Source organism: Salmo salar, chromosome ssa10, assembly GCF_905237065.1.
Source record: "Salmo salar chromosome ssa10, Ssal_v3.1, whole genome shotgun sequence".
NCBI lineage: Eukaryota > Metazoa > Chordata > Actinopteri > Salmoniformes > Salmonidae > Salmo > Salmo salar.
Window position 1 is genome coordinate 21,541,265 of NC_059451.1, and position 12,500 is coordinate 21,553,764.

The window sequence follows — 12,500 nt, forward strand, 5'->3', positions numbered from 1 at the left end:
ACAACAACTTAACAAGCTTGAAGTGTCAGGGCCCTCTCCCACACAAACAGCTGTTCCCCGATACTGATCAAAGTGCCATGGAGAAGGGGAGAAGGGGAGAAGGGGAGAAGGAGAGAAGGAGAGAAGGAGAGCACCAAGAGGGATGGAGTTGGGGGTGACACTCACTGCTACTCACTGGAGAAAAACAAGTCACCCTCATCTCACATTCACACAGTGGCCTGAATGATGCGCTTGTCGAGCAGGGTGTGTGTGTGTGTGTGTGTGTGTGTGTGTGTGTGTGTGTGTGTGTCTGAGGGAGAGAGAGGCAGGCCTAATGAAAGTGAATCCAGCCACAGGAGGGGAGAGATCAATGCAGGCCTATTGATCCAGGGCCCTTGGGCTGTGGAGAGCGTCTGGCTGGGAAGGATTCTCTGGTTAGGAGGCTCATAGTAATCCACTACAACCTGATAAGAATGGCATTGGTTGGATTAGATGCTGCTGTCATCACAGCCTTTGTGTCACGCTTTCCCCCCGTCTTTCTCCCTCCTCCTTTTGTCATTGTTCTTGTTCAAGCTGAACAGCCTTAGCAACTTAGTTGTTCTCCGTGCAAACTTTCTAGAACATTACCCGGAATTGCTGTGTGCTTGATAAAACTACAGCTTCTACAGTAGTTTGCGAACAAATGAAATGGGATGATGATACAAATGAATGCTTATTATCACACCAACACAAACATCCATGCAGTTAGGCAGGGACACACACAGGCAAATACATACATTTCCCACACGAAGATGGCATTCAAAAAGTTTATAAAATGATTTATGTTCACAGAGCAGGAAACAAAAAAAGCAGATAAAAGGATGTCTGGCCCTGAATGTTTGTTCATTTAGTCCCCGTCACCCCCCCTCCTCTTCCATGTTTTAGTCCAAAGGGAACTCTCTGTAGATCCAAAACAAATTACCTTAATAATAACACAGCAGGCAGGTTTTTAATGAAAAAGGGGCCAAGATCTGTACCGATTTGTGACAAGATTACCGAAATATGCAAAGCAATCTCCTACCCTTCACGGCCCTGTCAGCCATCTGTAACCTGGAAAAAGGCTATTTTTGTATTGCTCCACAACATGACTAGTCTCCCTATTCCAAGTCAAGTCACCAGATGTCTTTTTGCTTTTTAAAGAGTCCAACATCAACATTTCTTTTCACTGCCATTTTTTTCCCTCCAATGTATTTTTTTTTTTTTACTGTCCAATTCCCGGGCCGAGTTAAAAAGGTCAGATTTAAAGACAGGGCAGTGCCATAAAAGCGTGACTTGTTCAAGGAGAAACACCATAATGGGATTTTAAAACGTCTTAATAACATGCTGATATATGAGGGAGAGGCCTGGGCCACATTCATTAAGTGCTAAACGTATCTATTTTCACCTTGAGGAACGGAGTAACCTTCGTCACTGGAATTATTCCATAAATTTACCCATCGTAAATAATAACTAGCTGGGGTTTTGGCCCCTTGTTTCCTGGCTCGCTTACGCTAACCCTCCCACTCAGTACAAAACACTGCCTTTCCCTGTAGGGTCCCTGTGACCCCACATTCATGTTGCTTTTACGCTACCGTGCACACCGCTTCTAACTGCAGTGCGCACGGCTAGATGACCGTGTGGGACACTGCACACCAACCACCCACATGTCCAACGCATCATGTGAGATTGAATATCTTACTGAGAAAAAAAATATCCTCAAGAAAAACTCACTGTTTACTGGTCACTTCAGCATCTTTAGAACTGCTAACTCATACGGCAAGTACAAACCAAGATGGAGAATCTTTGTGCTTTTTGCGGTGGCATAAAAAAAAGATTCAACAACACTGCTTTATTCCGACGTGTTACGGAAGACAATGGCACTATACTGTGTAACTTGTGGACACAGAGATCTTTTCCACTGGGTTTGTGTGTGTGTGTTGTATCTCTAAGCCCAGCTATGGTTCAGGCAGTAACATGTTGGCTTAATGGCCCGCTTATTTGCCCAAAAGCTGTGCATTTTCCTCCAGTACATTCAGTATCGACGCCTTTCAGTTTAGTGCATTTTCTCTCTTTGTAATGGGATAAATACAAATCCTGCATGCCTAGGCATGGTTGTGAATGAGCGAAGTGCACACACTCATACGCACGCACACGTACGGACACACACAAACGCGCACCAGATTAACAGAATAGAATTGATTAACTATAGCCGTTGTCAGGGAAACTATTCATTTAGAGCAGGTTCTATAGGAGGTAGCCGTTTCCCCTCCTTTGTGAGTGCGTGCTTGAAGCCCTCTTTACCCACTTGACAGCAAAGCAGTCGAGCAGATGGAATTGGTTAACTCTGGATCCTCAACAAATAACAACACATGTTCTAATTGGGGGGCTTTTTATTCCTCCATTCCACTCGCTAAGGACGAGAACGGGGGGATGGGGAGAGAGCGAGAGAGGCGGGGAGGGAGGGGGAGAGAGGGGAGAGAGGGAGAGATGCCTGCAACTCCCTGATAAGATTGCTTTGCAGTTGAGTGGCATTTCTCCAGTCCTGACTCCACCCTATTGCCTCTTCCATTCAGACACATGCTGATAGACCCCAATACAGCGCTGCATAGTATAGACAGTATGGTATACCGAGGCTGCATAGTATAGACTGTATGGTATACCGGGGCTGTATAGTATAGACAGTATGGTATACAGAGGCTGCATAGTATAGACTGTATGGTATACCGAGGCTGTATAGTATAGACAGTATGGTATACCGAGGCTGTATAGTATAGACTGTATGGTATACCGAGGCTGTATAGTATAGACTGTATGGTATACCGAGGCTGCATAGTATAGACTGTATGGTATACCGAGGCTGTATAGTATAGACAGTATGGTATACCGAGGCTGTATAGTATAGACTGTATGGTATACCGAGGCTGTATAGTATAGACTGTATGGTATACCGAGGCTGTATAGTATAGACAGTATGGTATACCGAGGCTGTATAGTATACACTGTATGGTATACCGAGGCTGTATAGTATAGACTGTATGGTATACCGAGGCTGTATAGTATAGACAGTATGGTATACCGAGGCTGCATAGTATAGACTGTATGGTATACCGAGGTCGTATAGTATAGACAGTATGGTATACCGAGGCTGTATAGTATAGACTGTATGGTATACAGAGGCTGTATAGTATAGACTGTATGGTATACCGAGGCTGTATAGTATAGACTGTATGGTATACCGAGGCTGTATAGTATAGACTGTATGGTATACCGAGGCTGAATAGTATAGACAGTATGGTATACCGGGGCTGTATAGTATAGACTGTATGGTATACAGAGGCTGTATAGTATAGATTGTATGGTATACCGAGGCTGTATAGTATAGACTGTATGGTATACCGAGGCTGTATAGTATAGACTGTATGGTATACCGGGGCTGTATAGTATAGACTGTATGGTATACCGAGGCTGCATAGTATAGACTGTATGGTATACCGAGGCTGTATAGTATAGACTGTATGGTATACCGAGGCTGTATAGTATACACTGTACGGTATACCGAGGCTGTATAGTATAGACAGTATGGTATACCGAGACTGTATAGTATAGACTGTATGGTATACCGAGGCTGTATAGTATAGACTGTATGGTATACCGAGGCTGTATAGTATAGACAGTATGGTATACCGAGGCTGTATAGTATAGACTGTATGGTATACCGGGGCTGTATAGTATAGACAGTATGGTATACCGAGGCTGTATAGTATAGACAGTATGGGAATACCGAGGCTGTATAGTATAGACTGTATGGTATACCGAGGCTGTATAGTATAGACAGTATGGTATACCGAGGCTGTATAGTATAGACTGTATGGTATACCGAGGCTGTATAGTATAGACTGTATGGTATACCGGGGCTGTATAGTATAGACTGTATGGTATACCGAGGCTGCATAGTATAGACTGTATGGTATACCGAGGCTGTATAGTATAGACTGTATGGTATACCGAGGCTGTATAGTATACACTGTACGGTATACCGAGGCTGTATAGTATAGACAGTATGGTATACCGAGACTGTATAGTATAGACTGTATGGTATACCGAGGCTGTATAGTATAGACTGTATGGTATACCGAGGCTGTATAGTATAGACAGTATGGTATACCGAGGCTGTATAGTATAGACTGTATGTTATACCGGGGCTGTATAGTATAGACAGTATGGTATACCGAGGCTGTATAGTATAGACAGTATGGGAATACCGAGGCTGTATAGTATAGACTGTATGGTATACCGAGGCTGTATAGTATAGACAGTATGGTATACCGAGGCTGTATAGTATAGACAGTATGGTATACCGAGGCTGCATAGTATAGACTGTATGGTATACCGAGGTCGTATAGTATAGACAGTATGGTATACCGAGGCTGTATAGTATAGACTGTATGGTATACAGAGGCTGTATAGTATAGACTGTATGGTATACCGAGGCTGTATAGTATAGACTGTATGGTATACCGAGGCTGTATAGTATAGACTGTATGGTATACCGAGGCTGTATAGTATAGACTGTATGGTATACCGAGGCTGAATAGTATAGACAGTATGGTATACCGAGGCTGTATAGTATAGACTGTATGGTATACCGAGGCTGTATAGTATAGACTGTATGGTATACCGAGGCTGTATAGTATAGACTGTATGGTATACCGAGGCTGTATAGTATAGACAGTATGGGAATACCGAGGCTGTATAGTATAGATTGTATGGTATACCGAGGCTGTATAGTATAGACTGTATGGTATTCCGAGGCTGTATAGTATAGACTGTATGGTATACCGAGGCTGTATAGTATAGACTGTATGGTATACCGAGGCTGTATAGTATAGACTGTATGGTATACCGAGGCTGTATAGTAACAGACAGAGTTACTCTCTGTGGTTACGCTGGTACTCCTGTGGTGGCTAATCTATTGTTTTGCCTTTGGTCGCATATCAATTTGAAATGGCTCTGACAACGACAAGGTTGCTTACATGTTAAACTGATATTGTCTGTGAAATCTATCATTCACAAGGAAATGAATGCCGCCCCAATCCCTCCGTTCTTTGTTTTGAGGCTTTATTGTTCCTGACTTTGTGAGAATATTACATTTTTGAGTGGTGTTTTTGCACCTACAGTTAAACACTAGAAACAAGCTTTTATATCTATAAAGTCACAGTCAGCATTGGAACAAATGAACAATGAAAATAATGGAACTTCATTCGTTCCAATGGTCCTAGTAGGCGTTGTTTTTAATGCAAAATCACATCAAATTATTACAACCCACTTTGCTGTACGGCACAGGCACAGGAAACGCTTTTACAGCAGGAAGGAAAGCCAACGTTACTCTTGTAGAAAACTGACAATCACCCTTGACTGCATTGTGTGTGAAAGTTTGATTTCCTTCCCAGTGGTTTGGGCTGCTCCGCATTTCCCCTCTCTCCCCACATACACACACCTGTTGTGCTCTCAATGCTTTTTACAAATCCATACTGTAGATCCATACGCTTTCACGTAACTACCTCGTTTGTCCAGTTAAGCCTCCAGTCAGTTCAATGAAGAGCATCAGCAGAGACCAGCCAACGCTGCAGAGAGAGCTGCAGAGAGAGCTGCAGAGAGAGCTGAGATCCAGGGGCCTCGGCAAGATCAGTGGGCTCTGTGTGGGTGTACCCGACCTCTGACGGCCTGCCTCACTGCTGGAGGTTCCCATCCACCGCTAAAACACACCCACCACATCCCACAATGCCGTATTATCATTCTAATGTTGTTATTCAACTTGCATTTAATCAGGAAGTCCCATTGAGGTTATAATTATGTGTTTTCCTAAGGAAGCAAGACTGTTACAGGAGCCATGGTTATATTAGGATAGCAAACAGGCTCTGACTGCTGTCATAATGAATATTCCCAATTATTGATCTGAACATGTGATGAGTGGTGATACTGAACCCCAGCCCTGATCGTACGTCTACCACAGACAGAGAAACAGAGAGAGCTCAACAGAGAGAGACAGAAACGGAGAGAAACAGAGAGAGAAACAGAGAGAAACAGAGAGAGAAACAGAGAGAGAAACAGAGAGAGAAACAGAGAGAGAGACAGAGAGAGAGACAGAGAGAGAAACAGAGAGAGAAACAGAGAGAGAAACAGAGAGAGAAACAGAGAAACAGAGAGAGAAACAGAGAGAGAAACAGAGAGACAGAGAGAGAAACAGAGAGAGAAACAGAGAGAAACAGAGAGAAACAGAGAGAGAAACAGAGAGAGAAACAGAGAGAGAAACAGAGAGAGAAACAGAGAGAGAAACAGAGAGAGAAACAGAGAGAAACAGAGAGAGAAACAGAGAGAAACAGAGAGAGAAACAGAGAGAGAAACAGAGAGAGAAACAGAGAGAGACACAGAGAGAGAAACAGAGAGAGAAACAGAGAGAGAAACAGAGAGAGAAACAGAGAGACAGAAACGGAGAGAAACAGAGAGAGAAAGAGAGAGAGAAAGAGAGAGAGAAACAGAGAGAGAAACAGAGAGAGAAACAGAGAGAGAAACAGAGAGAGAGACAGAGAGAGAGACAGAGAGAGAGACAGAGAGAGAGACAGAGAGAGAAACAGAGAGAGAAACAGAGAGAGAAACAGAGAGAGAAACAGAGAGAAACAGAGAGAGAAACAGAGAGAGAAACAGAGAGAGAAACAGAGAGAGAAACAGAGAGAGAAACAGAGAGAGAAACAGAGAGAGAAACAGAGAGAGAAACAGAGAGAAACAGAGAGAGAAACAGAGAGAGAAACAGAGAGAAACAGAGAGAGAAACAGAGAGAGAAACAGAGAGAGAATCAGAGAGAGAAACAGAGAGAGAAACAGAGAGAGAAACAGAGAGAGAAACAGAGAGAGAAACAGAGAGAGAGACAGAGAGAGAAACAGAGAGAGAAACAGAGAGAGAAACAGAGAGAGAGACAGAGAGAGAAACAGAGAGAGAAACAGAGAGAGAAACAGAGAGAGAAACAGAGAGAGAAACAGAGAGAGACACAGAGAGAGACAGAGAGAGAAACAGAGAGAGAAACAGAGAGAGAGACAGAGAGAGAAACAGAGAGAGAAACAGAGAGAGAAACAGAGAGAAACAGAGAGAGAAACAGAGAGAGAAACAGAGAGAGAAACAGAGAGAGAAACAGAGGGAGAAACAGAGAGACACAGAGAGAGAAACAGAGAGAGAAACAGAGAGAGAAACAGAGAGACACAGAGAGAGAAACAGAGAGAGAAACAGAGAGAGAAACAGAGAGAGAAACAGAGAGAGAAACAGAGGGAGAAACAGAGAGACACAGAGAGAGAAACAGAGAGAGAAACAGAGAGAGAAACAGAGAGACACAGAGAGAGAAACAGAGAGAGAAACAGAGAGAGAAAGAGAGAGAGAAACAGAGAGAGAGAGAGTCAGGGTTGTGGGGGCATACAGAGTCTCGTTATTTCTCTTCCTCTGGTTGTGGCATATTTAGATGTGATTTTACAGGGAGCTCATTTGTTTACAGGGTCGACAGAGAACGAACAGCAGGCAGCAAAGCAAGAGAAATGAGAGATGGAGATGAGGAGAAAGCTGTCGCTGTGTGTGTGTGTGTGTGTGTGTGCGCGCGCGTGCGCGAGTTCGTTCGTGCGTACGCCCATGCCTGCCTGCGTGTGTGTGTTGTCTCTGTGAGCAACTGTCAGTGTGTGTACGCGTACATGTGTGAAAATGTGCTTCTAGCCCCAGTGTGGAAGCCCTGATAAGAGCCTTAGTGCTTGGGCGATGGCAGCAGCCTAAGCCCCGGGATTTTGATCACAGCCAAGCCAACAGGAGCCTGGAGCTAAGGGTGAGACAGGCTGGAGGCTCCAAGGGCCATGGCCTCAAACATTCCCGCAGCTTTGCCATGGGAGGAGGAGTATGACAATGATGATCATAGTCCAGGATACCTGGAGACAGAAGACCACGCTGACACTAGGGCAGTCCTGATGGGCTCTGTTCTGGTGGATGGGTATTACAGCTCTTCCCTATAGCTCTGTCCTCTATAAAACAGGCTTAGCCTGCCTATCTCTCCGTGTAGACACACATACACACTCCGCAATGACCGTTCTCTCTCGCTGGTTTGCATCATCCTCTGCATGGCTACTCTAGCCTCTCTCTGATCGGGCACCGTTGGACCTGATGCCATCCCTGTTTACATGTAATCGCGACATCTACAGAAGAGCATCCGAATGGGCTCTTCACCCGCTAATAGCAGCAGCAGCTGAAGTGTTTGGCTTCTTTCTCCCCCCCTGTAAAACGCAGTCCGTCGGCAGCTGTAGACCAGCCCTCATTAGGGCCAACCATGTCTCTTCATTTTCAGCACCCATCAACTTTTCATGAAGGTGAATGTCACAAATCAGGCCTCCATCTTCCAAACGGCTTCGGAGTCTTCAACTGGGCTTTTTCTGGGGTTTTGAAGTGCACAAATCAATCTCAACTTGGCCGTGCTAGAGTGTGCCGTGAGTGTCAGGATAGCTAGTGTCTTATAGTGGTTGTGTAGTGGACTAGTGTGGGTTTGGTGACAGAGACACTGTCCAATCATGACGGGTAGTAGATATGGGGATTGAGCTAATGCTTAAATCCAGTCATGCTGAGCCTTCAGTCACTAGGACATCCAAGAGAGATAAAGAGAAAGAGAGGGAGGAGGGAGAGCGAGAGAGAGAGAGAGAGAGAGAGAGGGGGAGCGAAGCAGGGAGGGAGAGAGAGGGGGGAGCGAAGCAGGGAGGGAGAGAGGGCAGAGAAGGAGAAAGAGAAAAAGAGAGCGAACGGGAGGGCAGAGAAGGAACGATTCAGTATTTGTAATTCGTACTCCCCTCCCTGACTTCAGAGCCACACTTGGTTATCAGGGGAAGGGCATCACTCCCAGACATCTTTGGCACCGCTGCTTTTCAACTCCAACCGCTATTGACATGGTGTGTTACAGTAATGCGTGGAGCTGTGGGAGTCTCATTGTTAATCTGTGTCAACAAATGCTGGAGCAGCAGCCTCTCTCTCTCTCTCTCTCTCTCTTCCTCTCTCCCTCTCCCTCTCCCTCCCTCACATTTGCCCACCTATCTAATGAATCTTATCTGTCCCACCATACTGTTGCTTAAGCTTTTGATGGTCTCTCTGTGTGTTTGATGTGCATTCTGCTCTTGTGTGCATTTTGAGGAATTGTCGTTTGGCGATTAAGATCGTGACGAGGAACCAAACAGGGTGGCTTTAGCGTGGCGCCCACCGTGCCAATCCCAGAATGCCTTCCTTCGACCCAGCGAGGGGCAGCTAGTGGCAACAGGAAGTGAAGCGGATCAGGAAATGGCAGATCAACTGGACTTATCTCCTACGTGATGGATTTAATGGATGTGGAAACTAAAGCTTTCATGCTTAAAAATGTCATGTTTTTAATAGGATGTTAGGATGTACTTTCGGCTCGTTTGATATCTGCTTTAGATGTTATGGTCTGGTCGACAACCGTGTGAGAATTCCCACTGTGGTAATATGTCAGCATACAGTACACATGCACAGGAACATGTGTACACACACACACACACACACACACACACACACACACACACACACACACACACACACACACACACACACACACACACACACACACACACACACACACACACACACACACATCCATGCAGGTGTGTGTTTCCTTTGCCCTCCCTGTGTGATGAGTAGGGGATGTTCCCACTGCTGTCACTGCAAGTGCAGGATTGTGACAGATTACAGGGCGCTGCTTTGGCCAATAGGTAGCCGGAAATGTTTCCTGGCCGCTGACCCATAATTCCAGGCGTACCTATGCCGAGTTGACGGTTCTTTAATGGTTTACAGACCTCCAGTAAGCCTACACCTCCAGAGCACTATGATAGCCTATTAGCAATTCACCAGCGCTTGCACTTTTCTGCCCCCCCTCCCACCCCCACTCCCATCCTCCTAGGGGGATGACAACAGCAGTACACATTGGTGGAGGGAAAGAAGGAGGAGGAGGAGGAAGAAGAGAAGAGAGATAGAGGCAGCCAGGCATGTTTCTTGCCTGGGAGGGGGACCCAAACAAGTGGCAGTTTGAGACAGAGAGAGAAGAGGGAAGGGGAGATAGACAGACAGAGAAGAGGGAATGGAAGATAGACAGAGAAGAGGGAAGAGGGAAGAGGAGATAGACAGAGAAGAGGGAAGGGAAGATAGACAGACAGAGAAGAGGGAAGGGGAGATAGAGAGGAGAGAGAAGAGGGAAGGGGAGATAGACAGAGAAGAGGGAAGGGGAGATAGACAGACAGAGAAGAGGGAAGGGGAGATAGACAGAGAGAGAAGAGGGAAGGGGAGATAGACAGAGAGAGAAGAGGGAAGGGGAGATAGAGAGAGAGAGGGAAGGGAGACAGACAGACAGACAGGAGACAGACAGACAGACAGACAGACGAGAAGACAGACAGACAGACAGACAGACAGACAGACAGAGAGAAGACGAGACAGACAGACAGAGAGGAAGGGAGATAGACAGAGAGAGAAGAGGGAAGGGGAGATAGACAGAGAAGAGGGAAGGGGAGATAGACAGAGAGAGAAGAGGGAAGGGGAGATAGAGAGGAGAGGGAAGACAGACAGACAGACAGACAGACAGACAGACAGACAGACAGACAGACAGACAGACAGACAGACAGACAGACAGACAGACAGACAGACAGACAGACAGACAGACAGACAGACAGACAGAGGGAAGGGGAGATAGACAGACAGAGAAGAGGGAAGGGGAGATAGACAGACAGAGAAGAGGGAAGGGGAGATAGAGAGGAGAGGGAAGACAGACAGACAGACAGACAGACAGACAGACAGACAGACAGACAGACAGACAGACAGACAGACAGACAGACAGACAGACAGACAGACAGACAGACAGACAGACAGACAGACAGAGAAGAGGGAAGGGGAGATAGACAGAGAGAGAAGAGGGAAGGGGAGATAGACAGACAGGGAAGAGGGAAGGGGAGACAGACAGACAGGGAAGGGGGAAGGGGAGACAGACAGACAGGGAAGGGGGAAGGGGAGACAGACAGAGAAGAGAGGCAGACAGACAGACAGAGAGAGAAGACAGACAGACAGAGAGACAGACAGACAGACAGACAGACAGACAGACAGACAGACAGACAGACAGACAGACAGACAGACAGACAGAGAAGAGGGAAGGGGAGATAGACAGAGAGAGAAGAGGGAAGGGGAGATAGACAGAGAGGGAAGGGGAGATAGACAGACAGAGAAGAGGGAAGGGGAGATAGACAGAGAGAGAAGAGGGAAGGGGAGATAGACAGAGAGAGAAGAGGGAAGGGGAGATAGACAGACAGAGAAGAGGGAAGGGGAGATAGACAGAGAGGGAAGGGGAGATAGACAGAGAGAGAAGAGGGAAGGGGAGATAGACAGAGAAGAGGGAAGGGAAGATAGACAGAGCGGGAAGGGGAGATAGACAGACAGAGAAGAGGGAAGGGGAGATAGACAGAGAGGGAAGGGGAGATAGACAGAGAGGGAAGGGGAGATAGACAGACAGAGAAGAGGGAAGGGGAGATAGACAGACAGAGAAGAGGGAAGGGGAGATAGACAGAGAGGGAAGGGGAGATAGACAGAGAGGGAAGGGGAGATAGACAGAGAGGGAAGGGGAGATAGACAGACAGAGAAGAGGGAAGGGGAGATAGACAGAGAGAGAAGAGGGAAGGGGAGATAGACAGAGAGGGAAGGGGAGATAGACAGACAGAGAGGGAAGGGGAGATAGACAGAGAGGGAAGAGGGAAGGGGAGATAGACAGAGAAGAGGGAAGGGGAGATAGACAGACAGAGAAGAGGGAAGGGGAGATAGACAGAGAGAGAAGAGGGAAGGGGAGATAGACAGAGAGAGAAGAGGGAAGGGGAGATAGACAGACAGAGAAGAGGGAAGGGGAGATAGACAGAGAGAGAAGAGGGAAGGGGAGATAGACAGAGAGAGAAGAGGGAAGGGGAGATAGACAGACAGAGAAGAGGGAAGGGGAGATAGACAGAGAAGAGGGAAGGGGAGATAGACAGAGAGAGAAGAGGGAAGGGGAGATAGACAGACAGAGAAGAGGGAAGGGGAGATAGACAGAGAGAGAAGAGGGAAGGGGAGATAGACAGAGAAGAGGGAAGGGGAGATAGACAGACAGAGAAGAGGGAAGGGGAGATAGACAGAGAGAGAAGAGGGAAGGGGAGATAGACAGAGAGAGAAGAGGGAAGGGGAGATAGACAGAGAGAGAAGAGGGAAGGGGAGATAGACAGAGAAGAGGGAAGGGAAGATAGACAGACAGAGAAGAGGGAAGGGGAGATAGACAGAGAAGAGGGAAGGGGAGATAGACAGACAGAGAAGAGGGAAGGGGAGATAGACAGAGAAGAGGGAAGGGGAGATAGACAGAGAGAGAAGAGGGAAGGGGAGATAGACAGACAGAGAAGAGGGAAGGGGAGATAGACAGAGAG

General features: G+C 46.6%; 1 protein-coding gene across 11 annotated transcripts in view; it reads right to left on the reverse strand.

Moving 5' to 3' along the window:
• The window catches only part of LOC106613762 (CUGBP Elav-like family member 5), a 237,124-nt gene that overhangs the window by 93,009 nt on the left and 131,615 nt on the right, over positions 1 to 12,500 (reverse strand). The gene's annotated exons all lie outside the window — the stretch shown is intronic.